At 47.3% G+C, this 26,590-nt stretch overlaps 1 protein-coding gene across 5 annotated transcripts in view; it reads right to left on the reverse strand.

The window, feature by feature from the left end:
• Nucleotides 1–26,328, reverse strand: part of ABHD6 (abhydrolase domain containing 6, acylglycerol lipase) — a 54,006-nt gene extending 27,678 nt beyond the window's left edge. Inside the window, exons 1-3 of one of the 5 annotated variants that reach the window (XM_080677016.1) lie at nt 26,142–26,263; nt 19,080–19,156; nt 3,380–3,444 (exon numbers count right to left, since the gene is read on the reverse strand). The gene's annotated coding sequence lies outside the window, so the exon portion shown is untranslated. The other 4 variants (XM_080677017.1, XM_080677014.1, XM_080677015.1 and 1 more) reach the window with 4 other exon arrangements.
• Between the last annotated feature and the right edge of the window lie 262 nt (nt 26,329–26,590).

Genomic DNA, 26,590 nt, shown 5'->3' on the forward strand with positions numbered 1-26,590 from the left:
TTGCGCTGCCCCAAGGCCCCCACCACTGCTCCATGTACCAAGGAGGCTGGAGACAGAAAACCTAAAGCCTTGTGAACACAGAAACACCAATGACTGAAAATCAGCTAAGGGTTGGAATATGCAGTTTGCCATAGCAATGCCCATACAACTGATGTCTGCAAGATGATTTTCGGGAGCAGGAGAATACTATGCAACAGCAAGTAATGCATACTGAGAAAGCCATCTTTTCCTTCCTGCTTCGGGTCAAAGAGAAATGACCAGTTCTCTAACTGGTATGCCTCCTGCAGGCAATAGTATCTATTTACTATTATTGTTTCCTTGCGTTGAGTTTTATGGATATTTTCAACTTATGGTAGGGATGCAAATTAATTTTTAAAATTAAGTTAAAGAAGGAGTCAATTTACAGGAAAATGCTAAGTAGGTGACACATGAATCTGGTGACAATGTGATGGTGACAGTGAGTGGCTACCCCTGGGACAGATTCAGTGAGGAATGAGCACCATCAGGGGAGGGGCAGGCATTCCAGCTCTCTCCTCCCAGGCTCTTCTACACACCAGCCACACCACCCTGGTTTCCTCATCTACCACATGAGAATTTCCATCCAATCACCGCTTTTGTCTTTTCCTACTCTGGTGACTTTTGAAACTTTTCCAAAATTATGCCAGCAATTAAAGAGTAAGATTTGGCTTGCCCCAACAAGAATCTTGTATCCCAGAACATCAAACTACCTGGGAGTATCTGTTGCTTGATAATGCTCATTGCCTGAACAGATTGAAAAGGAAAAATGCACTCACTTTGCATATCTGCTGTGTGAAGTGAGGCACTTCAATGTTAAAGACAATGAGTTTGGTGGCCTTGCAGCACTCTGTAAAGCCAGCCGATGTCAGGAAAACCAGCTGGCCATCAGGGCACCTGGGAGAGTAACACACGCTCACATCCCAGGCTGGAGCCTGCTTCCAGCCTCCTCCTGTTAATATCCAGGCTGTGCGTTGCAGGCCTTTCTCTCTGAACACAGGGACAGATTCATTGGGTAGAGGATACGGGGCATCTCATGCTCCCAAATTCAGTCTGGGGCGAGAGGTAGGGCATAACCTCTTGCCCCAGATTTTAGATAGATTTTAAAGACTGGGAAACCTGAGTTCCAATACCTTAATCTTAGGGTATAAAGCAAAATTCCAAGAATAAATAGAATACAAACACTTTCAAAGATACAAGAACGATGACCTCCATCTATTAACTACTGTATGCCAGACCCAGTGCAGGCAGTTCATATATACATCCTCTTATTGCATCCCTCCCCGCATTATAAGGTAGGAAGCTTTTCTCCTGTCTTAAAGAAGTTAACAAGTGCCCCCAAGGTCATCCTGCAGGTAAATGGCATGCGCTGCATTTCAATCCAATCCTGCAGGTGTCCCTGGTTCATGCCACCTTTGCCCTCTCTCTGAGCTTGCTGCAAGCAGATGCTTATTTTGCATCAATTATGCACAAGGCTCCAAGTTCAGTATCCCCATCACCATTCTTTACACTCCTCTAGAACTGCTTTCAAAGCAAGTAACCAATGACCTTATGACCTTATTCCTGCTGGTGTCTTTTTAAAACTATCCAGTGCTGCTTATAATTTTTCCCTTTGATTCTGCAATATGAAAATCCTTTCCACACTGTTTTCCACTAGGTAAACGCGACATTCTTCTCCTTCTCCTTCTCCTCCTCCTCCTCCTCCTTGTGAATTTGTTTTTGTGGGATGTAGTGGATGGGTCAGCGGGTGGTTCTATGCCACCAGGTACTGTACATTCTCCTCTTCCTAGGATAACTTTTGGAGCCTTTTCTGTTTCTTTTCTGCTCCTCTTCAGGCCCACTGCTGAGTGGCTCCTCTTTCAAAGAGCATTTCCACTTGTTCTTGGGGACACTCCTGTTTCCTGCCTCTTCAGGGTCACTGACTGGTTCCTCTTTGGGGAATGATTTCCTCAGGTTCCCTACCAACCAGCGCCTCCTCTTCCTTGGGTTTGGATAAAGAGACAGGCAGGTCTCCCAGCCCACTCTCCCGAGGAGCCTCCTCGAGCTTTTGCTTTTTCTTCTTTCTGGGTTTTCACTTGTCTGGCGTCTTACTGCTGTTAGGGAGATTCCACCTTCCGGAAACCGGAGTATAATATCCAGCTATTAAGTGCTATTGCATTTACCCAACACTGGTTTCTGAAACGAGGTTCTTATTCCTCAAACTATCACTAGTGATCAATAGTCGGGGGTGTGCAGGAGGCAGCCGATCGATGCTTCTCTCTCATTGATGTTTCTATCTCTCTAACCCTCTCCCTTCCTCTCTCTCTAAAATCAATTTTTAAAAAAAGACTTTAAGGTTATACTGATTTAATTTTTGGTGCTTTGCCTCTATGTCCCCGTTAAAGTAAAATATATTCTCATTACTGTAGATGGAGACAGAGGTTGTATATTGATGGCTGAATTTTGGCATAGTGGCTCTATCCTATCAATAAAGGCTGTAAGTGTTGTGTAAAAAACTTGTGCTGTTTAATGTGTGACTATTTAAATTAATTAAATGCAACTCAAAGTTCAGTTCTTCAGCCACACCCATCACATTTTATGGGCTTGAAAGCCACATGTGAACAGAAGCTGCCCTACTGACCAGCACAGCTTTAGGGCTCTCCACTCCTGAAAGCCTCTTACAACCAATTCCTTAAGCCACTTTGGTTCCACATTCACGAGGAATGTTGGGTGGGATGACAAATCCCTGCCAGTGTGAGTCAGACCACACACGCTCCCTCAGCCACCACGTGGGGCCCAGGTCCTCACTTCTGGCTCCCATTTCCGTCCAGGGTGCTCTCTCACAGCCCGGTACTGCCAGAGGCACCTCCGCAGTTCCCTCCATGGATTAGCCTGCCCTGGTGAACTCCGGTGCTCCATATGATCCCAACTCTACCTCCAGCGCTGAGCTCCCGCAGCTCCACCCGCATCCCAGGTAACCAACCTGCCATGCAAGCCCGCACAGCCCCACCTTGTCTTTCCTCGTGTGTCCCCCTCACGAGCACACTCACGTCCTGGCTACCCGATGAACTCCTCTCTGCCTTCATGGCTGATTCCAGCGTCACGCTGCCCAGGAAAACAGCCTGGTTCCCACAGGCCCAGGACTTGCAGCCTCCCTTCCAGCTCAGAGCCCTCCTCCTGGGAAAGTCTTTGTGAACTGCTTGTAGGAGGTTTTGGGTGCATATCGGAGCTTTGAAAACCTTCAGGTACCCACACCCTTCCCGCCAGTCCTTCTGAAAGCACCCCCAGAGGGTGGTTTCCAAGGAGCTTACAGAGGAGCCCCAGGCTCCTTACAAACTGCCTTAAAAAAAAATAAAAATCTAGGGTTTAAAAAAGCCATACTCACTGTTGAAAGAGCACAGCCTTCTTTCCCAACTGCTACTGGCTCTGGTAGAAGATGATAATGAAATTCTGAAATTACAAAAAAACAAAAGCAACAAAGCATTAGGAAATAGGAACTAAGTGTTAACAGCCAGCAAACTGCTGGCTTTGCAGAGGCTCAGAGCTCTCCTCGTGGCACAGGCCAAGTACAAATACCCGGTGGCTTTATAGTCGCCTCTGTCCAAGTAACCCCCTCCCCCCCACCCTGCCCTGGGTTAAGCAACCCGCACAAAGGGCAGGGCGTGTCAGGTCCTGGGAGGCCAAGAAGGAGGTCAAAGAAGAGCTGTGGTGAGAAGGGAAGCATGGGAGTGAGAGGAGGAACCCGGCTGTCCATTGGAGGGTCTACTTAACCGAGACCCTCCAATAAAAACGAAAACTCTCCTCCATCTGGGGATAGGGTTTACCTAAAAGCTGTACTCGGAAAGAAATGAGAGGAAGGTGCAACAACGTGCACATGGGAATACTATTTCTACTAGAGCCATGGTCAGCAAACTGCGGCTCGCGAGCCACATGCGGCTCTTTGGCCCTTTGAGTGTGGCTCTTCCACAAAATACCACGGCCTGGGCGAGTCTATTTTGAAGAAGTGGCGTTAGAAGAAGTTTAAAAAATTTGGCTCTCAAAAGAAATTTCAATCGTTGTACTGTTGATATTTGGCTCTGTTGACTAATGGGTTTGCCGACCACTGTTCTAGAGTAACTAGCTCCGACACAGGGCTAGACAGAGCAGGGAAGCTGGGAAGGGCACCACAGTAGGAGAACGGAGGGAAGGCACAGGAGGGCCAGTGCACAAACCCCGAATTATTTCAGAATGTGGTAGGCAGTTAGACAGACATGAGCAGGACAAGGACAAAGGGCCAGGTACAGAAAGTCACCAGGGTGGGAAACCCCAAGTGCTAGCAAGCACCTAGCAATGGACAATTTGTAGGGTGGGACCTGGTCCCCAGGGCGACCTATCCTCCCCTAGCATACAGATATGGTGTAGACCCCCTGACCTTTCCTCCCTATGCATGACATCTAGGCCTCAGTTGTGTTTTAACTCCAGGCCCAGAGAAGCAGCAAAACCAGACAAGTGACACCATGGCTGACCTCAGGACCAGCTGCATTGAAGAATGACCCCCTGCCCTGGCTCTGACCCATCAGTGGAGACCATGACACCCTGAAAGCTGATGAATATTCTATTGGATTCTAACCTGTGTCCTCCCCTAAGATCTCCACCATTAAAAGCTTTTAGGATGGAGGACCCATGCCCGAACCTATCCTCACCCCCCTTACCATTACCTCCCTCACTCCCAAGCTCCAAGGGCCCTTCTTTTGCCTCTGTAACTTACTGACCCATTTCTTCTACCACTCACTTCTTTCACCTCTGAAATTGTCTAAATAAATGTTCTTTTATAGTTTGAGTCTTGGCTCTGAATTCTTCCTAGCCAGACCTCAAGTAGGCTGGTCTACCACCTAGGACTGTTCCTCCTGCCACCAACAAGAGGATCAAAGAGTTAAACATAAAAAAATAAAAGTTCTGGAAGAAGACATGAGAACTCTTTTAAAATATCTTCATGGGCAAAGTCTTTCTAAGTAAAATATACAACCAGAGGCCATAACAAAAAGATGAATAAGTTGACATCATAAACATTTTTTAATTAATTGTTTTACACACACACACAATTTCTTCTTCTACTTATGCATTCATTGGTTGATTCTTTCTATTTTTATTGATTTTTATAGAGAGAGAAAGGGAGAGGGAAAGAGAAACATCAATGTAGGAGCAAAACCTTGATAGGCTGCCTCCTGCATGCCCCCTATCAGGGATCCAGCCCAAAACCCAGACATATCAGGAAGATCCTCCAGCCCAGCAGTTGCCAACCTTTCGGACCTCACAGACCACCAGTGAGTCTAGCCAATGGAGCTATCCGGCCAGGGTATAACAATGTTATTTATTTATTCATTCATTCATTTATTTATCCTTACCCCAGGATATGTTTATTGATTTCAGAGAGAGAGGAAGTTGAGAGAAACATTGATGTGAAAGAGAAACATCAATTGGTTACTTCCTGTGCGCACCCCAACTGGGGATCGAACTAAAACCTGGGTATGTGCCCTGACCTGGGATGGAACCCGCAACCTTTTGGTGTAGGGGACGATGCTCCAACCAAATGAGCTGCCCTGCCAGGGCATAAAAATGTTCTTAAATGTCCACATGGAAAGCAGTTAACCTTTGTGGATACATATCAGAGGCAGCAGAGTAATTTCCTTAATGTACAAAGGGCTACTACAAATCAACATAAATATCAATAAAATCCAACAGAAAAATGGGCAAATAGCCCTGACCGGTTTGGCTCAGTGGATAGAGCGTCAGCCTGCGGACTCAAGGGTCCCAGGTTCGATTCCGGTCAAGGGCATGTGCCTTGGTTGCGGGCACATCCCCAGTGGGGGGTGTGCAAGAGGCAGCTGATTGATGTTTCTCTCTCATCGATGTTTCTAGCTCTCTGTCCCTCTCCCTTCCTCTCTGTGAAAAATCAATAAAATATATTTTTTAAAAAAATGGGCAAACAATCTGACTAATTTACCAGGAAGTAATACAAATGACTCTTAAAAATATAAAAAGATGCTCAATCACATTTAAAGTAAGAGACATGTGCCCAGCTGGTGTGGCTCAGTGGCTAAGCATTGACCCATGAACCGAGAGGTCCCTGGTTCGATTCCCAGTCAGGGCACATGCTCAGGTTGCGGGCTTGATTCCCAGTTGGGGATGTGTGGGAGGTAGCTGATCGATGTTTCTCTCTCATCAATGTTTCTATCTCTCTCTCTCTTCCTCTCCCTTCCTTTGTCTCAAAAAAAAAAAAAATCAATAAAAACATATTTTAAGAGATATGCAAATTAAACCTATAAGGTAATGGTAATGTTTATTTATCACACTGGCAAAAAACAAAAAGTTTAATAATAGACTATATTGCGGAGGCTGTGGGGAAATAGAGGCTCTCATACAATGTACCAATTTTCATTTCTATCAACAACTCTATAGATGGCAATTTGGCAAAATCTGCAGCAATGTTATATGCCCATACACTTGAGCTAACAATCTCACTTCTAAGAATTTATGTTTGTAACTAACTGAACAAGTCTGAAAACATGTTTTTGCAGTATTATTTGCTACAGTATTATTTGTTATGGCAAAAGATTGGAAACAATTCAAATGTCCACTTATAGGAAACCTATCAAGTAAATGATGATATAACTTTGTAAAGAAGTATAATGAATAGCCATTAAATACAAGTAAAATTAAATGTAAGCCATTAAAATAATGAGGCAGTTCTATTTGTCTCTATCAGTAATAACCTGCAGAGTACATTGTTAACTAAAAAAAGCAAGGAACAGAAGAGAGTGGGTGGAATAACACCTCTTGCATTGAGCAAGAGAGAAAAAGAAGTACATACATTATGCTTATGTATGTGTGAAATGTTTCTGGATAGATACACGAGAAACTGGTAATCATGGCTGGCACTGGAAAGGGAAATGAGAGGCAAAGGGCAGAGATAAGAGGGACTTTTCACGGATACCCTTTTGTTCCTTTTGAATCACCACCATGTGCATGCGTAAGGCTTTCCCTATTTAGTTAAAAAATAAACTCCTAAAATATAATGGTCTACCCTACATTGTCCAATACCGTAGCCACCAAGCTACATGTGGCTGTTTAAATTTAAATTGATTGCCGAAACCGGTTTGGCTCAGTGGATAGAGCGTCGGCCTGCGGACTGAAGGGTCCCGGGTTCGATTCCGATCAAGGGCATGTACCTTGGTTGCGGGCACATCCCCAATGGGAGGTGTGCAGGAGGCAGCTGATTGATATTTCTCTCTCGTCGATGTTTCTAGCTCTCTATCCCTCTCCCTTTCTCTCTGTAAAATATCACTATTTTTAAATTTTTTTTTAATTGATTAAAATTAAATAAATTTTAAAATTCAGTTTTCTGATGCCATTGTTATAACCTGGTTATTGTTTAACAGGAAATGAGTAAAGGGGAAAGCTAGATAATAGGGGCATGCCAGTTATACAGCTTCGCCAAAAAGCCGAATTTAACATGTCCAAGGCTGTTCCCTGCTGATTGATGGGGGAAGCGACTGGAGGGAGGCAGATACACATGCCCATTGGGGTATGAGTGATGTGGGAAGGTGCTTTCCCATCAATCACACCTGAAGTCAAGTCAGTGGCCAGAATGGGCATGGTCACTGCAAGCTCAGGAAACCTAAATGTTTACACTTCCGAACAACACAAGTTCAGTTCTCTCTCACACACACACGTGCAAGTGCTTGGGACTCCTGCTGCAGGGGAATGCGCTCCCCTGTGCCCGCATGGCACACACATGAACGAATAGACTTTCATTAGCTTGGACGCTGATGCACACCCGGCTGCAACATGGAGCGGAAACTCTGCACACTGGCCCTGCTTCTGGCTCTGCTGAGACCCCAGCTGCACCTTTTCCAGGACTGGCTTGTGGGCAGGGGACTTTGGAAACCCATTTGACTCCACACAAATGAAACCTGCTTCCACCTCCCATCCTCCAGTGCAGATCTTAGAAAATTCATTTTCTGAAGATATCGCAAGAATTACACTCCCATGAGTGACTGGGGAGTTTAATTCTCCAGCATCACTTCACTGCACATGCTCAATAGACACATGTAGCTAGTGGCTCCCACATTGGACAGGGACAACGTAGAACAAGCATGTCAAACTTAAAGGCTAACACGGGCCAAATAAACAAGGTTTAAGTTTATGTGGGCTGCAAAAAAACAAAAGCTTCAATTTTCATAGAAATGTATGTTTATTTCTATAGAGACATGAATACAAAAGGCTGAAATAAATGAGTAATGGTTAACATAAAATAATAGAACATTTTAATAAAAATTACTATTTTTTCTTAACTTACCAGACACTGAATAACTGCACAAATTAATAAGTATAACGCAAATAAACCTACTTCTCTTGTTCTCCGAAAGCAAAATACTGGTATTTCCTGTTGTGCACACCAAACAAGTCAGTACAAGACTAATGACGTGGCAATCAGCTGCTAAAATATTCGCTGCTAGTATTAGTAGAGAGAATTGGTGCACCTGCGCGTAAGGCACATGAATGCAACACAATTATAGTAATCAGTCATTAACAAATGTTGCAGTTTGTTATTGATAACTAGAGGCCCGGTGCACAACATTCGTGCACGGGAGTGGGGGGTGCCTGAGCCAAGCCTGCACTCTCTTGCAGCCCAGGACCCCTCAGGGGATGTCTGCCTGCCGGCTTAGCGAGCGGGCCTAAGCTGGCAGGCAGTCATCCCTTGAGGGGTCCTTAGCACTGCCGCCACCGTTGCTGTGCTCGCCAGCTGTGAGCCTAGCTTCTGGCTGAGCAGCTCTCCCCCTGTGGGAGTGCACTGACAACCAGGGGGCAGCGCCTGCATTGAGCGTCTGCTCCCTGGTGGTCAGTGCGTGTCATAGCGACCGGTTGTTCCACCATTAGGTCGATTTGCATATTAGCCTTTTATTATATAGGATTATGTATAACAGGATATTGTAAAAATTAAGTTACAAAATTTTTATTAAAACATTTCTTACATACCGTCATATTGGCTGGGCCACAAAAATATTTGTTGTGGGCCACATGTGGCCCGCGGGCCACGAGTCTGACATGCTTGATGTAGAACATTTTCATTATCACAAAAAGCTCTACTGGCTAGCTACAAAGGCCCATTAGAGAGAGCAACCAAACCTGTTTCTCATGTTAAAAGAAGAAATACAAATTGAATGCTGAAAATCCCTCTCCCTCTACACAAGCTAGATGGCCTGGCTGCCTACTAAGATAACAAAGACTGGGAGCTCCTGCCCCGTGTGACTGTCCAAAGGTGAGGTCAGCTTGGCAGGGTCGAAGTCCAGCACTCTAACACAGAAAAGAAAACATTTCCATGCAGGAACCTCACATGGTCCATAAACCAGAAATTCATTATCTTCTTTGTGGTTCTGGGAGAGGTGCTAATAAGAGGATTCGCTCTGGCATGCTTTGTACCAAAGCCCTAGGAACTGGTCCCCCATGGGGGTTCTTGCTCAAGAGCCAGCCAAGCCAAGCTCACAGCCCCCTCCCCTGCTTCTGCCACCCGGGGCGGTCGTGTGGGCAAGGAAACAGCCTACCCAGGCAGGTCCTGTGGACAAACAATCAGAGAACTAGAAAACCCTGCCACTCGATTCTCTGAAAGTCAACGTAAGAAACATTCAAACCTGCAGAGAATTTGTATGAGCTTATGTGAGCCAAACTGACAATTGCCAGGAAACAAAATCTCAACGAATTGATAAAATGCTCCTGATAATGGCAGTGAAATAGGAATTTTTAGGGGTGAAAAAGGTAGGGTTAGGGAATGTTTAAAATTAAGGGGGGTCCATGGAAAAAACACAGGGCTACAGAGTTGCAAAAGGTTACATTTCCATAAGACAGGGAGCAGGGAGCCAGCAGGAGTTACATATCCATAAGACAAGGAAGTCAGGAGAGGCAGCAGTTATATTTCCATAAGACAGGGAGCAGGGAGCCAGCAGGAGTTACATATCCATAAGACAAGGAAGTCAGGAGAGGCAGCAGTTATATTTCCATAAGACAGGGAGCAGGGAGCCAGCAGGAGTTACATATCCATAAGACAAGGAAGTCAGGAGAGGCAGCAGTTCCGTTTCCATGAGACAAGGGAACTAGGGGTAGCAAAATGTCTATATTTACAAAATAAAGAAGGAAGAAGAGAGCCCAGAGGGAATGGGAGAACAATGAGGGAGGAGGGCCTCACATGTCCCACGTGAGGTTTGACCTTTGAGCTCAGGAGTTGCTATAGTGACCAAATCAGGAGGGAACAGTGACCAGTCAGAGGGGATATCAAGGCACAAAAATCTGTAGCCTTTATAAACCTGGGAAAAAGGAACTCGGTGGGACCCTTTCCCCCTCCCCACATGAGAGTCTGTATTTGCTCTTCAATAAATTTCCACCTTTGCTATACCATCTTCCGTCCATGGCTTCGTTCTTCAACTCCCATGGACAGAGAATCCGGGGAAGCCATCCTGCCCAGGGGAACACCACGTGTTCCAGTCCAAAAATCCCGTATCGGCAGTTTTACCACTTACTTTATACATCAGAATCAAACAGGAAGACATTCAGTGGCTTACTATTACATGAAATCCCTTGGTGACAGATTAGGGAGGCGGGAGAAAGAAAAGCAGGAAAACATCTGGGATTGGATAAAAAGTAAAACTAACAGACATACTTTTTTTTACATAGGTGAGTATGCAATAGTTAACAATTGACATGATAACAACAACGAGGCAATTTGTGGTCTCTGCTCTGGTGCTGGTTGTGCTTGGAGGGTCCAGAAAAAAGGAAATTACTTTGTTATTCCAAAGGTGTGTTGACTTAGATGCAAAAAGACAACAGACAGGCTCAGTTAAGATGAAGGCTGACCTTTGTTAGGGAAAAATACCACCCTAGGACATGACTACTCACCAGGAACTGCTTATAGTTAGAAAGTTTTAATTTCAGACCATCCTATGTGGTTATTTTCGGTCTCTAAGTTTGTAAGGCCGCCGTGCAGGCCTCACCTGAGCTTGTCTGGTTTAGTATGTGCCTGCACGCCCCCCCCCCCCCCCCCACACACACACACACAGGGCAGGCAGATCAATCAGGGGCTCAGCTGGAAGGCAGGTGGCTCACTACCCTGTGATGGATCTTCTAAAAAACCATCCTGGCCAAGAAGGGAGGCAATGAAACTTGCAACCCCTGCCCTGACCTAGCCTAGCACCTTCAAAACATCAGCCTCTGGGTTCAAGATGTGGGCTGTGGTAATGGTCTGAAACAACCATCTGCTTGAAATCACACTTAAAACAAGAAAGCCCTACAGAAACACATGCATGTTCCTGCTGGAGGAACAACGAACCAAAAGCCACTTGACCCGTTACCTCCAAGTGAAACAGGTAGAATAAAATGTTCCCCAAAATTGCTCCATCGAGTTAGCCCTGACAGAACTGTTAGGGTTTTTGACTGTTGATACAGGCTGTGAAAGAACTGAGGGAAGAGATGGATGCAGAGAGAGAGTTAATTTTTTACTTTCCCTACAGGGAAAGGACTGGTGCATTGATAATCAATACAAGGGCAAAGAACAAAAGCTGCTCCCCCCTTTTAAAGCCTTGGTTACTGTTGCTAGGTGACAAGAAAGGGAAGGGGATTTGAAGGCTGGAATTGAGCAGACATGGGGGGGAGTTGTCTTTCAAAGTTTGTTTGCTTTTTTAGTCTGGGCAGATATCCTAGGGAGGTGTCTTTATCAGTATTTTCACAAGCCTACTTAATTCTTAGAGTGAAAGTTACAGTTTGAAAGAGAACTGTTTGAAGGGGGGGGGGGGCGGGGAGAAGGAAGGGAACGCCTGAGTTGAAAAAAAAAAAAAAAACAACAGCAGGGAGGAGGTATATGTAAGAATGTAGCCTTGAAAGTAACTTACCTTGAAGTTTGAACAGAGGGGTTTTTTGAATCAGAGAAGCTAACAATCTTGGGGCTTAATTACCAGGTGCTTCTCATAAATTGTGGAAGGCCACAGCAAAAAAAAAAAAAAAAAAAAGGCCTTTTTTTTCTGTCCTTACAAGAACGATGGCAGTTTTCAATAGCTAGCTATGAAACAATGGTCCAGGAACTAACCTGACTTCTTGTAAGTTTATTTTTCAGATCTAAAGGCAAGCCACAAACCCCAGGGACAAACTCATTACCTGACTGGGAAAGTCCCTTCCTGCATCATGTAATAAGTCTTGCACAGTCCCACAATGCCTTGCTTTACTGACGTGTACCCAGACTTCGGTGGGACCCCAATGTTCCTAAAAAGGAAAAAGCCAGCCAACCTACACCCTAATTGGTTAACCCCACCAACTTCTGTGTCCCCAAGGAATAAAAGCCCTGCAATGGGTAAACAGAACCGGGGACCTGTTACAGTGTTCTTGTCTTCGGCAGAGCCTCAATAAATCTGCCTTTGCTTTTATCCATGTCCCTGGTCTGAATGCTAACACAAGGACCCCAAAGTCTTCAGGCTCTCGGGGAGCCCAGAACAACCTTTTAGTGTATGAATTAGTGCAAATAAATGCATGCGCTTCATCGCCTGAGGTCACCTCTCAAAGGTAAAGTGCTAGAAGGAGCATCACATAAGTGACAATTTCCCACATGAATGAAAGAAATTAAAATAGCCTTCTATATGAGTGTACAACAGCAGAGGGCCGAAAATAGAACCTTGGCACCCAAAAACATCTCCCTGTGCCCGAATCTGCACTCCTAAGTAAAAGGAAAAGCAAGAAGCAAAGAGGGTTTTGATTTCTAAAGGAGGGGAAGTTGGCCGGCAGTAGTTTCTAATTGCAGAAACAAAGCCGGTGTTAGACATAGAAAAGCCCTGTTATAAACCACCAGCAGGTTTCTATCAGGATAAGATTTCTTCAGGATCCTTTGTGAGCTGTCCCCCACCTTTTTTGGGGGAGAATCTTCTTTCTGGAGGAGATTGCTTTAACCCAGGAAAATTAGCATCAGAAAAAGCTACATACAAAATTTCAAAGTTAAAACAGTTTTGTTTAGAACTTTATCCAAATAAATAAAACATAAAAATGTCTATTTTAAAAGTAGTAGTAAATGTTGAACCAAATTTTGGTTACAACTACAATCCTGTGCTAATTTTGAGGACAAAGAATAAATCTCAGGTAAGATACATCCTTCCTATTAACATTTGGTTATCACAGTGCTATCAGAAAGAGGACATTTTTGCAAAGTTACCTCACTGATTTTTCAAAGGCTCTTCATTTCTTTGGTTTTCAAGTCTCTTTCCCCTTCTCTTCATCCATTAACAGACCTTCATCTATTATTGCCTTTGAGGCAGGATAGTAAGGAGGTAGGCAAATTCCTTGGCAAATAGAATGAGGAAACTGAGACAGACAGCTGTGATTATCGTTGTAATTAGCTAGTTCTTAATCATAGGAAAGGTGCAAAGGGGAAAGATCAAACATTAGAAGCATGGTCATTTGGGCCCCTTCACCAGGAAGCTACAATTTCACACTCCCAGGGAACACTGGCCCATCCCTGCAGATCACTGTGGGGGAAGGAGTCCAACAAAAGGAAGACAGACACATGACGCAGGAAAGATACGTGTCTGTCATCACACCTGGGGACAGAAATCCATGGCCAGAATGGGCATGGCAATGCAAGGGGGCCAAAATTTGGGAATGCATAATCCCCTAAACAAAGGAGCTCTCTCTCCTGTTGCTCCTCACTCTCGGCTCGTGGAGCTCTCGTTTTGCTCCTGCCTGTGTTTCCTCCACAGCCACGTGGCCCTGCAGAGAAAAGAATTTCCTGAGGCCCCCAGGGGAGGATGGGATTTTGTGGAAAACTTTATTTTTTTTTCTTTTTGTTTATTTTTTTTTTTGTGGAAAACTTTATTGATGGTGTCAAATTCAGGGAGTTCCCCTCCAAGGTCCCATCTCTGCCTTGCCATGGAAAAAGTCCAATCTTGTCTTCAGCAGGGCCAGAATTAAGGCCACTGCCCAGAATTTCTGTTCCACATACCATGGACTGATGGACTGCAGTGGGGAAACAAGCTAAGCTAGCCTGATGCTGGACTGGACCCGGCTCCAACATGGAAAGGAAACTCTGGACACCAGTTCTGATTTTAGCTCTACTGAAGCCTGAGCTACACGTCTATGTGGACTAAGGGAGTGGGACATTGGAAACCCAGGGGTGTCATTCCACAAAAACAAAACTTTCTACTGTACCTCATCCTCCAGTGGGGGCCTCCGGAAATGCTTGTGCCAGCGACACCTCAAGAACCCCACTGCCATGAACAACTGGGGGAGACAAGCCCCCCTCCTATCCTGTAACAGCTGAACAAAATGACTGAGCAATTCACAGCCAGATACAGAAGAGAGATAACACCTAGGCCTCAGTTGTATTTCAGCTCCAGGCCCAGAAAAGCAGCAAAACCAGGTCGGCAATACCAGGACCACCTGCAATGCTAATCACCTCCTGCCCTAGCACTGGCCAATCAGTTGAGACCACAACCCTGAAAGGCAGGCCCTGATTAATATTCTGCTGACCCCGCCCTGCCCCCCCCCCCCCCCCCAACCTCCCTTGATTTCTGCCTGCAAGAGAGCGATTAAGAGCCTCAAGACAAAGGCCCAGCACATGCTCTCCCTCCCAGGCGCACACCACGCCTTTCCTTTCCCTTCCTTTTCCCCCACAGGGATGCACCTTCTAAACTCTAAGAGACCCCACAAGGCTTGCAACAGGGAGCAAAGGGCAGCAGCAGCTGGTCCCGGGCTAACCCCTGACCCTGTCCCCAAGACCCCTTTTTCTCTGACTTCTTTGTGAGTCAAAGCAAACCAACATAGGCTCATTTCCCCACCTAATCACCCTCCTGTTGCTTCTCTCTCCTAAACCCTTCCTTGTTTCACAGCTTTATTAAACGGCCACTAAAAATCTCCTGGACTTGTGTTATAAGATTTTTCCTGCATGAAGTCAAGAACCCCCCACTATCGGCCAGCCCTAGACAGACCTGCTAAGGTCCAGGTCCCCTTTCCAGTAACACCTTGACATGTCATTCAAACAGTTCTCCAACATCCTTGCTTTAATCTCATGAAATCCCTCTTCTCTCACAAGAGTTACAATTTCACTTTCTACTGTTTGTCTTGTATTTGCAAAATGGTCTATGATTTGGGAGAGACAGAGGACCAACATGTGAGTGCTTCTAGAGCCTGGCTGGACGCAAGCGTTGAAAACAGAGAGAGGGATGTTTTTGGTAGAAGTTGAGGCGCTGCGGAGAAAAGAATTTCCTGAGGCCCCCCATGGGAGGATGGCATTTTGTGGAAAACCTTATTGATGGTGTCAAATTAAGGGAGTTCTCCTCCAGGGTCCCATCTCTGTCAAGCCATGGAAAAGTCCAATCTTGTCTTCAGCAGGGCCAGAATTAAAGCCACTGCCCAGAATTTCTGTTCCATATTAAAATCCAGTCCAGCATCTGGCTAGCTTAGTTTGTGTTCCCAGCTGCATTTCAATGCGTGTGGGCCTGCATGGCCATGGGCACATGGCAGGCTGGCAAATGGGGCAAGTGCGGGTCACGGAGAAAGCAAGAAAAGGGAACAAGGGGAACAAGAGCAAGCAAGAGAGGGAACTCTGTTGGGGATTATAACCAAGAGCTTAACCCAGTGGTCGGCAAACTGCGGCTCTGTTGACTAATGAGTTTGCCGACCACTGGGATAGGGGCTTAATCACAAGGAACAACAACAGCCTGTAATTATTGGAATCGAGAGTCTAGGTCAGTGGTCGGCAAACTCATTAGTCAACAGAGCGTCAAACCGCATGTGGCTCTCGAGCTGCAGTTTGCCGACCACTGGCTTAACCAATCAAACCTTCAAGATTCCGTGCACTTGCAGTGGCTTCATCCTCCTAGCCACTGACCTATTTCCCAGGTTAGACTGACAGGCAAGCACCCTCCCCATGTCACCCTGACTTCACTGTGCATGTGCCCACCTCCCGCTGTTTGATCTCTTTCCCCAGTGATCTGCAGGGAATGGACCAGGGGTTCCCTGGGGAGCACGAAGCTGCAGATTCCTGGTGAAGCTGCCCAGATTACCATGCTTATAACGTCCGGCCTCCCTTTGCTTTCTTCCTATTAATAATATTAACTGGCTAATTATGATGATAACAGGATGATGGAGTGGGACCCTAGTTTGTAAGTGGCAAGTCCATTAATACATATTTTCCCGTTATGATAACTTCTATATCCCCTCTACAATCTGGAAACAGTGGGGAATCAGATCCAAGACACGGGTAATCTGATCCTCTGGTGACTGTACCTGAACAGGGTATTTTTCTCCATTGCCCCCCACTCTCTCTACCTAGAAGATAACCTCAACCAACCCCTATCTTCTCCTTTTCAAACCTTTCTGGCAGAGCTGGGAGTTACCGCCTCCAGTTAACCTTCCCTCCTCTAGTCATGAGTAACCACTCTCCATGCCCTACAGTATTTTGTAGGAACACCTCTCTTGGCATTTGTAATTTGTGCCTCTTATCACCGTCCTTGTGAGAACACTGTCTGTATTCCATGAGGCTGCAAGCTCCTCAAGGCAAGTCTCACTACATCTCTGCAACTGCCACAGCACTCAGCACACACGGTGCCTGGTGAGCACTTGGAAAATACCAAACAATAAGCTAGAATGTCATGAGCCAACCGGGCTGCCTGGCCAGCACCGCCGCAGGCCATGCCTTCACTCTGTTTATTCTGGCCACCAACAAAGTGCACATTCCTCGTCAGAGCCATGCAATTTTAGAGCCTTCAGTCCAGATGGGAAGCTGGGACCCAGAGAAATTGAGCAAGCTGTCCAATGTCACACAGCTCTTCCCTGCCTCTGCCCCCACCCCACGAGGGGCTCCCAGTGACCCTCAGCACGATGTGGAAGGCCACACAGGACCTGGTGCCTGCCCATCTCTCAAGTGTCACCCTCTTCTATTACACCCCACCCCACCCCCTTTCCGGAACCATCTACAATCCCTGACATGTCCAAGGCTTTGGCTCCCAGGCTCCCCTCTCCCGCTCTTGCCTGGTGAGCTCCAGCTCATCCGACAAGTCTTGGCTACGACAGTGAGAAAAGTGTGCAAGTCGGAGCTGCCATCCCAGAGGAACTGCCTTGCTTGTCTTATTTCTCAAAACTTTGGAATGTTAAAACTGGGCAAAAGAACCTTTGGGCTGGGCCTTAAGCAGCGCTGTATTCCAAACAAGTGTTTGTATGACTACAGCACTCAAAAGTAGAAACATTCTTTAGAATTAGCCTCACTATGTTAGCTTATCTGCAGCTATAGAAATTCCTTCCATTCGTGTACTTGTTCCCGTTTCTCATCCATACCCCTTGCCTTCATCTCCCAGCTAGAACACTATTTGGGTTTCTGCCTGAACCATTGCTTCCTGAATAGCTGGATCTCAAATAAAGGCTTGTTGCCTCTCATTTTGGCCTTTTACTTTTAGGTTAACAACAGCAGTACCCCTGCTTGCAAATGCTTTTCCTGTTACTGGTGTTTGTGTTCTTGGGTTCTCCAAGATAGAAATCAAGAGGAAACCTCACGGAAATATCCAGACAGATTTTATTAGGAGCTTATGCTCGAGCACAAGGGAGGCAGCACAGAGGCAAGGAGGATCCTCTGAACCGACTCCTGGGCTGATGCTGACAAAGCAGCGCTGGAGAAGCAAGCTGTTAGAAGGGAGTAAAAGTATGGATTTTTTTTTTTTTTTGAGCAGGGACTGGAGGGGTGGTAACATTCTTGTGGTTGGCTTATCTGTGCTTTGATCAGGCCAGGGGTGGCGGGGTGGCACCAGCTCTGTGGTTTTTTGTATTCAGTGTCCCAGGTCCTTATGCTGTCTGTCTTGCAGTTCTGTGATGAGCAATTAGACAGACATGAGCAGGGCAAGGACGATGGGCCAGGTACAGAAGGTCACCAGGGCGGAAAGCCCTGGGTGCCTAGCATAGGACAATTGTAGGGTGGGACCTCATCCCCTGACCTTTCCTCTCAAGTTGTATTTCAGCTCCAGGCCCAGAAAAGCAACAAAACCAGCCACAGCTAACTCACGACCAACTGCATTGGATAATGACACCACCCTCTCAATCTCCTCCCCCGAGAGTGCAGACCAATCAATCAGTGGAGACCTAGACCCTGAAAGGACACACTTGGAAAGCTACTGAATATTCTATTAAGCTCTTCCCCTGGGACTTCCCCTAAAATTTCCACCCTTAAAACCCTCAGGGACCCAGCATGCTCACCCTCCTAGGAGCAAGCCTTTCTCTTCCCCTTCCTCCCTCTAGCCACCCCAGGCTCATTACCATTACCTTCCTCACTCCCAAGCTCCAAGGGCCCTACCTTTACCTCTATAACCTGTTTCCTAAGCCCATTTCTTCTACAAATTACTTCTTCCACCTCTGTGACTTTATACATAAATGTTCTCTTATAATTTGAGTCTTGGCTCTGAATTCTTTCCTAGCCAGAACTCAAGTACTGAGGTTGCTGAACCCAGGTCTGTCTAACCCCACTAGTCTAACACCTGGTGCCATTCCTCCCACCTACAGCAGTTCCATGACCTGGGTTAAATCTCTGCTCTGCCACTGACCAGCTGTGTGACTCTGGCAAGTCACTCAACTTCTTAAGAGCCTCAGTGTGGGGACAAAATGAGATGGTGCATGGAGGCTGCTCAAAGCAGCGACTGGCAGATATCAGGTGCTCATCCTGCCTTCCTACCAGAGAGGGTTAGGCAGCCCTGCCGCACATCTATCACCCTGCAATGCCACTGTGCCTGCGTCTGTTCAGACGCTCGAGTCTGTAGGCAGGTCTGTGTTGCTATCTTTGTGTTCTCAATGTCTAGCCTGTAGCTCAGTTTCCAAACTTCATCACATATAAAGCTTAAATCCTATCATGGGTACAAACAATGTGTGGATGAAAAAGAACCCACATACTAAACCTGACAAGCTCAGATTAGGCCTACATGGTGGCCTTACAAACTCAGAGACCTTATCTTTCTCAACCAAGGACACTTGAAAGCAAATGGTTAATACCTCTTCTCCCGAATCAGAGAATACAGTAAGAAGAGAGAGTTCCATCTCACCCACTGAACAAAGAAGTCGGCGGTCTTGGGATTTTCCAAGGTAAAATCACCAGATGTTCTCATGAATTCTGGGAAAGCTACAACAAAGTAAAAGGGGAACCTTGAAATCTAGTCTGTTGCCCAAGATATCCAGCAGAGGAACCCTGTAGACAGAAAAGTATAAAATTCTAAAACTCCACCAGGCAGGGCATTCAGACTAGCTGGGTGCCCATTTGTGCTACATGCCACATGTATTTTTAATAAATTTGCCTGCCTTGTTTCCTTAATAAATTTGCTTGCTTTTCCTACAATGCTATTATCTGTCACTCCCCTGAAAACCCTCTCACCAGACTGACAAGAGCTGAGGAGGGGACAGCCTCTCCAACTCAGGAGGCTGTCTGGTAACTATTAGGTCTGATCAAATAATTGAATCCATATCCCCTCCCCTGGGAACTGACCTTTAGACCACTTCACAACTGGCATTCCCTTTCTCTTAGACAACATTCCACTTGCTAAGACCATTATCCTTCCCCTTCAGACCTGCCAAGAGAATTCTCTGCCCAGAAAAAACCCTTCTAGAGTCCTTTGAAATATCTGACTCCTTGTCCCTGGGTGCTGGCACCATTTTGGAGCTCAGCCCATCTGGTATCCAGATGACCTAATCCTATCTAATAAAAGAGTAATATGGCTCTAGCTGGTTTGGCTCAGTGGATAGAGCGTCAGCCTGCGGACTCAGGGGTCCCAGGTTCGATTCCAGTCAGGGGCATGTACCTTGGTTGCGGGTGCATCCCCAGTGGGGGGTGTGCAGGGGGCAGCTGGTCGATGTTTCTCTCTCATCGATGTTTCTAGCTTTCTATCCCTCTCCCTTCCTGTCTGTAGAAATCAATAAAATAAAAAAAAGAGTAATATGCAAATTGACCATCTCTGCTACACCCACCAGCCACGCCCACCAGCCAATCAGGAGTGAGTATGCAAATTAACCCAACCAAGATGGCTGTGGCCACAGAGCGAGCAGGAGGCTTGGGTTTCCCCGGCAATGGAGGAAGCCAAGCTTCCTGCACACCCTGGCTAGCCCTGGACTCCACTTAAGGCTACAAAGTTTCAATTATAGAAGATAAATAAACTCCACCAAAAATGGCGGCAGCCACGGAGCTGGAGAGAGCAGGAGGCTTGGGTTTCCCCGGCAATGGAGAAAGCCAAGCTTCCTGGCCTGCCTTGGCCTCCGCTCAAGGCTACAAAGTTTCAATTATAGAAGATAAATAAATCCCAACAAAAATGGCTGTAGCCATGGAGCAAGCAGGAGGCTTGGGTTTCCCCGGCAATGGAGGAAGCCAAGCTTTCCGCCTGCCCTGGCCTCTGCTCAAGGCTACAAAGTTTCAATTATAGAGGATAAATAAATCCCAGATACCAGGGCCTCCGCTTGGGTCACCGGGGGGCATGGCCGGCCTGCAAACCATCACAGGCCCCTCACCCAGGCCACCCCACACCCCAAGGGAACCCCCACCCTGATCCGGGACACCCTTCAGGGCAAACCAGCCGGCCCCCACCCATGCACCAGGCCTCTATCCTATCTAATAAAAGAGTAATATGCACATTGACTGTCACTCCAACACACAAGATGGTTGCCCCCATGTGGACACGAGATGGCCACCACAAGATGGCCAGCAGGGGAGGGCAGTTGGGGGGGACCCAGGCCTGCAAGGGAGGGCAGTTAGGGGCAAACAGGCTGACAGGGGAGCAGTTAGGCATCAATCAGGCTGGCAGGGGAATGGTTAGGGGGTGATCAGGCTGGCAGGCAGAAGCAGTTAGGGGCAATCAGGAAGGTAGGCAGGCGAGCAGTTGGGAGCCAGCAGTCCTGGATTGTGAGAGGGATGTCCGACTGCCCGTTTAGGCCCGATCCTACCGGGATCAGGCCTAAACAGGCAGTCGGACATCCCTCGAGGGGTCCCAGATTAGACAGGGTGCAGGCTGGGAGGAGGGACACACCCCCCCGTGCACGAATTTCATGCACCGGGCCTCTAGTCTAAATATATAAAAGCCTAACCATTTGACCAGTAGCTATGACACACAATGACCACCAGGGGGCAGATGCTCAACACACAGGCATGGAAACATGGAATAGACTGATGAATCTCAGAGGGAGGGGGGAGGGAGGAGGGCGGGAAAAGATTAACCAAAGATCTTATATGCATACTAGAGGCCCAGTGGGGTCCCTCAGCCTGGCCTGCGGGGATTGGGCTGAAACTGGCAGTCCGACATCCCCCAAGGGGTCCTGGATTGCAAGAGGGTGCCTCTAGTAAATTTATAATCCCTTACCACTTTGGCCTCACACGTTCCTCCTTTGGCGATTCTAACAGTAACATCTTGACTTCCAGGACTATGCCCTGATTACTTACATTGTCTGAGTCAATAACAGCAGGTAAATCTAGGTTTCTTCCTTCTACCAAAGGATGGAGACCTGCCCCATCCAAACAGAACTGCACAATTTGGAAAATTCATTTGCATGAAAGTGGGAACTTGGGCAGGAACTTTCTCTCTAAAAGTTGGCCTCCCCTTTATCTCTGTGGAACACAATTTAGGTTGCTACCTGAATGTGTGTCTCCCAAACCACAGCTCTTTTTGCTCAAATAAATGCTTTTTATTCTTCATTAGAGTCTAAAATTAATTTTTGTTTACAACTAGCTATTACTTCAGATAATTATTTAACCAGAAGAAGAGGGGCCCAACCTGCGGCAGTGTAAGGACCTCTGCCTACACCTTCCGAAGGCTGCCTCGTTCCCCTAAGTTAGCAGTTTCCTGGTGCTGCCCCAAGTGCATCAGACCACGGACAGCAACATGACTTCTGGGACCGGAAAGCCTGGAATATAATCAAGAGGGTTTTCGAGGATCTGGTTGGTTTAGGAAAATATCTTCATCTTCTTTGAAGAGGCAACAGCATTCAAGGTCAGAGAGGACTTTGGTTTGCAAAGATTATGTCTAGATTAGGGTCTCTCAACCATGGCATAACTGACATTTTGGGCCAGATACTTATTTGTTGTGGGATGTTTAATAGCATCTAGGAACTCTACACACTGGATGCCATTCCCAAGGTTGTGACAAACAAAAATGTCTCCAGATGCTGCCACATGGTCCTGGGAGGCAAAGTTGCACTCAGTTGAGAGCCCTTTCAGAGGAAGTGAGCCCATTCAATTCCAACCTGGATTTATTACCAAAGTAAATTGATGGGGAACATTTTTGGCCACTCACTGTATCTACCTTGAAACACTGTCTTCTAATCCTCAGGGCCTTTTTTTTTTTTTAATTCACAGTTTTGAAGGCAGTTGTTTTCCAGTCTTGGCTACACATTAGAATCCCCCAGGGAGCTTTTTGAAAATAGTAATTCCTGAGCCCCACTGGGAACTTCAGATTAGCTGGCCGGGGCAAAGTACAGGCAGGAGCACTTTTTAAAAAGTTCCCTGGGCAGTTGGAACAGGCAGCAGGGATGGAGAAATACCGCCCCCAGGCATTTCATGTGATTCCACCCTCTGCCCCATCCTTTGAATCTGGCAGTGTTAACGCAGCTGAGCCAGTCAGCCAAGAGGAGGCTATGGGGATTTATTAACATCTCCACTCTTGACAATGAAACGTCCTTTCCACACTCCATTTCTTGGCCTGCCTGCAGATGACTTGCCAGAAAGAACGGAACTTAATAATCAAACAGCTTCCCCATGGCCTCATTGATCTAAACAGTCCAGTCCCACAGAACTTTCTGTGAAAATAGAGATGTTCTCTATCTCCTCTGCCTAATAAAGCTGGCCCTGTGGCTATCAGAGCACTCGACATGTGGCTAGTGTAACTGATAAACAGAATTTTTAGTTTTATTTAATTTGAATTAATTTTAATTTAAATAGCCACATGGTAGCTAGTGGCCACTATATTAGATAGTATAAAATAAATGTTTATGTCCCTATAGGGTTACAGACATAAAGAAAAGTCCTACAGCCTGTTAAATTCCACAGAACTGTGAAATTCACAACATTTATGTCTTAAAATACCTAAACTCAACAGTCATTAAATTCTCAAATGGGATTCTAACTTATTCTAATAAAGAATCAATTTAGGAGAAATTCTAAAATAACTTTTTAATCAACCTGCAGAATTAGTTTTCCAACATATTCCAAATACTTTGACAAGGAAGTTGATTCTACACTAAGCTGCTTACTAGCCTACCAGGATAAAACATTCATGCTTGCTTTCCTTCCCTCCAGATCCACAGATAACCTTTGATTCAGACTTCTTGCCCCCTGATATAGGCCTGAAGGAGCAACACACACTGTTGTTTCCTCATATCATTAAGTTTCATAATTACTTACAATTGCACAAACTAGTACATTCATGCATTCACTCTAGGTGTGCGGATCCGCACAGAACTCAAAGCTCATCAATTTTGAAAGCTAAAAAACAGAAAGGCAATTCTAGCTCTTATTGCAAAGGCAATGGGTGGGTTAGAGCTGAAGAAAGCCTCATAGGCCTTTCTGAGCACACACACAAAAATGCTTACCTCATCTTGGCCCAAACTCCCTTGGCCCACCTCTGAGCAGAGTCAGCATGAGCATTTTAGTATTGATTTACCATTATCAGGTAATTGAAGGTGGTAGTCCCTCTTCATAATAGCTGGTGTTCATCGAGTGATGATCACATGCTTTATTTTGTCTCAATCTTACCACTGCCTTCTGAAGCAGGCACTGTTGCCAGAAGCTGAAGCTAGGTACCCGGCCCATGGCCACACCACTAGCAAGTGGCAGAGGTGGGATTTGGACCCAAGTCTCCAATTTTCTGGTGGGAACCCTTTGGGTTATGAACAACGACAAACATGTAATTCTAAGGTTAGGTGCCACGCTGAGCCATTCTCCCTGTGATCCAGCTGCAGCGTTTGGCATTGCAGGGTTCAGAAATCCTGAGCCTATCTTTACTTCAGAAACTACCCCATCCCACATGGACCACTTTCTGTCCTGAGGCTTCACCGGGCAGGTGAAGAGGGGCTGTGGGGAGCACTTCTGATCTGCCAGCACAACTGCGCCTCCGAGGGCAAGGCAGACACATGCAGCAGAACTTTCCCAATGCCATCATGGTGGTGGAAGGTAGTGAGATCCCATAGCTGGGAGAAAGGAACCGATTTCAGTTGGGATCAGGGGAGAAATCAGGGGAGTGTTCATGGAGGGGACAGATGAACTCAGGGGTAGGTAAGATTTAGACGCCAGAGATCCCAGGAAGAGCATTCCCAAAGGAAGGAACAGACTGAACAAAGGCAGCAGATGAAGAATGTGTGTTCTCTTGCCTGGGTTATAGCAAAGGAAGCAGGGAGGGTGGGGGGCAGGGTCTCCAGGGGCCTAGGCCAGTGGTTGGCAAACTCATTAGTCAACAGAGAGCCAAATATCAACAGTACAACGATTGAAATTTTTTTTGAGAGCCGAAAACTGACTTCTGCGCATGGGCCACGAAGTTTCAATCGCACTGCGTGCCCGCACGTGGTATTTTGTGGAAGAGCCACACTCAAGGGGCCAAAGAGCCGCATGTGGTTCGCGAGCCGCAGTATGCCGACCACTGGCCTAGGCTGATGGGCTGGGGCAGCACAGGGAACCCAGAAAGTAGCCATTAACCATCCTAGGACCTGTTTTGCATCCCACCCCTGGTACTTTCTAGCTGTGTGGTCTCCAGTAAGTCCCTTGTCCTCTTTGGGCACCAAGAACCCTTAGCTGATCTGAGAACCTAATTTTAGAAAAATAAACTGGTACAAGGAACACAGGTTATTAATTTCTCTTCTAACTTCCCATATTATAAAAATATTGTTCATAAGAATTTATTATTTACAATTGGGTAAAAATAGGTCTAGTGATCCAGAATGGGGTCGTTGAGGTCTGATTCACTATGTCCTGGGAAGAGACCATCTTGGGGAGTCTCACATTCCTCCTCTGAGAAATGGGCATAGAATTGGTACCTACCTCTTGGGCCAGCTGGGAGGAGTAAGGCAGGTTATCATTTAAAGGTGTTTAGAACATGGCCTGGCGCGCAGTACTTGCTTCTTGCCAGTTATTACTAAGAAGAAGTTATTTTTAAGCTCTTAGCCAGGTGGAGTCAGCCATGAGGGATTTCTGAGCAGTTGAGAGTTAAGATGCTGGCCTCAGGTTCCGGTTGGGAACTCTTCATAACCATCCAGCCCCTGGGGCATAAAAAGCGCTCAACATACCTATCCCTAGAGGCACAACCTCTAAACCCTCTGGCACCCTTTTCCTCCCTTTCTACCTCCCTCAGTCAACTTGGCATCCCCCAAGGTCTGCGGGTTCAAGGAGGTAAATGTTGCACGTGCTCGACCTGCGGCCGGCGCGGCATTACACAATCCTCATTTACTGGGACAAGACCGGCAGGAAGCCGGCGTAGGCGTAGGCGAGGGATGCCGGGGTTGCAGGGTGGGCGCCAGCTGTCAGGGTGTTAGAACAAGCATCCCGATCCTAGGGTTTCGAGGAGGAGGGAGCGCAAGGGCGAGGGCAGGTTGAGGAAAGAGGAGCTGAAAGGCTGCTGGGGGTAGGTACTGGCTGGGAGAGGTCTGGAGGGGTGCAGATGTCTGGGGCTGGACGGGAGGTGACTTCAGCTGGAAGGGCGAGCTGCAGCCCTTCCCTAGGAAGTGGGAGGAACGGGGGTGCAGGAGCCTACAAACCAGCCTGGCACTGGGAGGGGCGCAAAGGGCTGGTGCCGGCGCGACTGGTGGGGAAGAGGATAGAAAAAGGGTGCAGGTCCCCAACCCGTCCTCATCTCGTCCCCAAGCTTTGGGGTAGCAGGCATCCTGGTCCCAGGAAGTGGGGGAACCGGGATTCGGGAATGTCAAACCTATCCGGGTACCGGAAGGAAGCGCGTGGAGGCTGATGCCAGAGTGGGGGAATGGAGAGGAAAGGGGAGTGCAGGTCCCCGACCCTTCTTCACCCCGGGGGTGAAGGCCGGGGCGGAGGCCGAGCAGCCCGAACTCGGGAAGCGCGGGAGGTCACTGGGTCATCGGGGAGCTGGCGGACACCCCCTCCCAAGGCGCGCAGCCCCGCCGCCCGCGCTCACCTGACCTAACCTCCGCCGCCTGGGTCCCGCCGCACAATCCCGACTCCTGCACAGTCCACGGCTCGGGTCCGGACGCAGCGCTGGTGCCCGCTCGGCTCTCAGCTCCGGGCCCGGCTCTGCGGACGCCTTAAAGGCGCGACGCGCTGGCCTGCGTCCTCCGACAGAAACGCCGGCTCCGCCCGCCCCCGCCCCCAGAGCTGCTGCTCGGCCGCCGCGTTCTCGTCGCCAGGGATCCGGGCGAGAACTTCCAGCTCCTCCGCGCCCAGGCTCGTAGCGTTCAACTCGAAGGGTAAAGAGTAGCACGCACAACCCAACCCCAGCTACCTGCCTCCAAGAGCCAAGGGCCGAGCGCGAGCGCCTACTGTGTTCCCCTAGACCAGTGGTCGGCAAACTGCGGCTCGCGAGCCACATGCAGCTCTTTGGCCCCTTGAGTTTTTAGCAAAGGTCAG

Source organism: Plecotus auritus (genome assembly GCF_963455305.1).
Source record: "Plecotus auritus genome assembly, chromosome: 6".
Classification (NCBI taxonomy): domain Eukaryota; kingdom Metazoa; phylum Chordata; class Mammalia; order Chiroptera; family Vespertilionidae; genus Plecotus; species Plecotus auritus.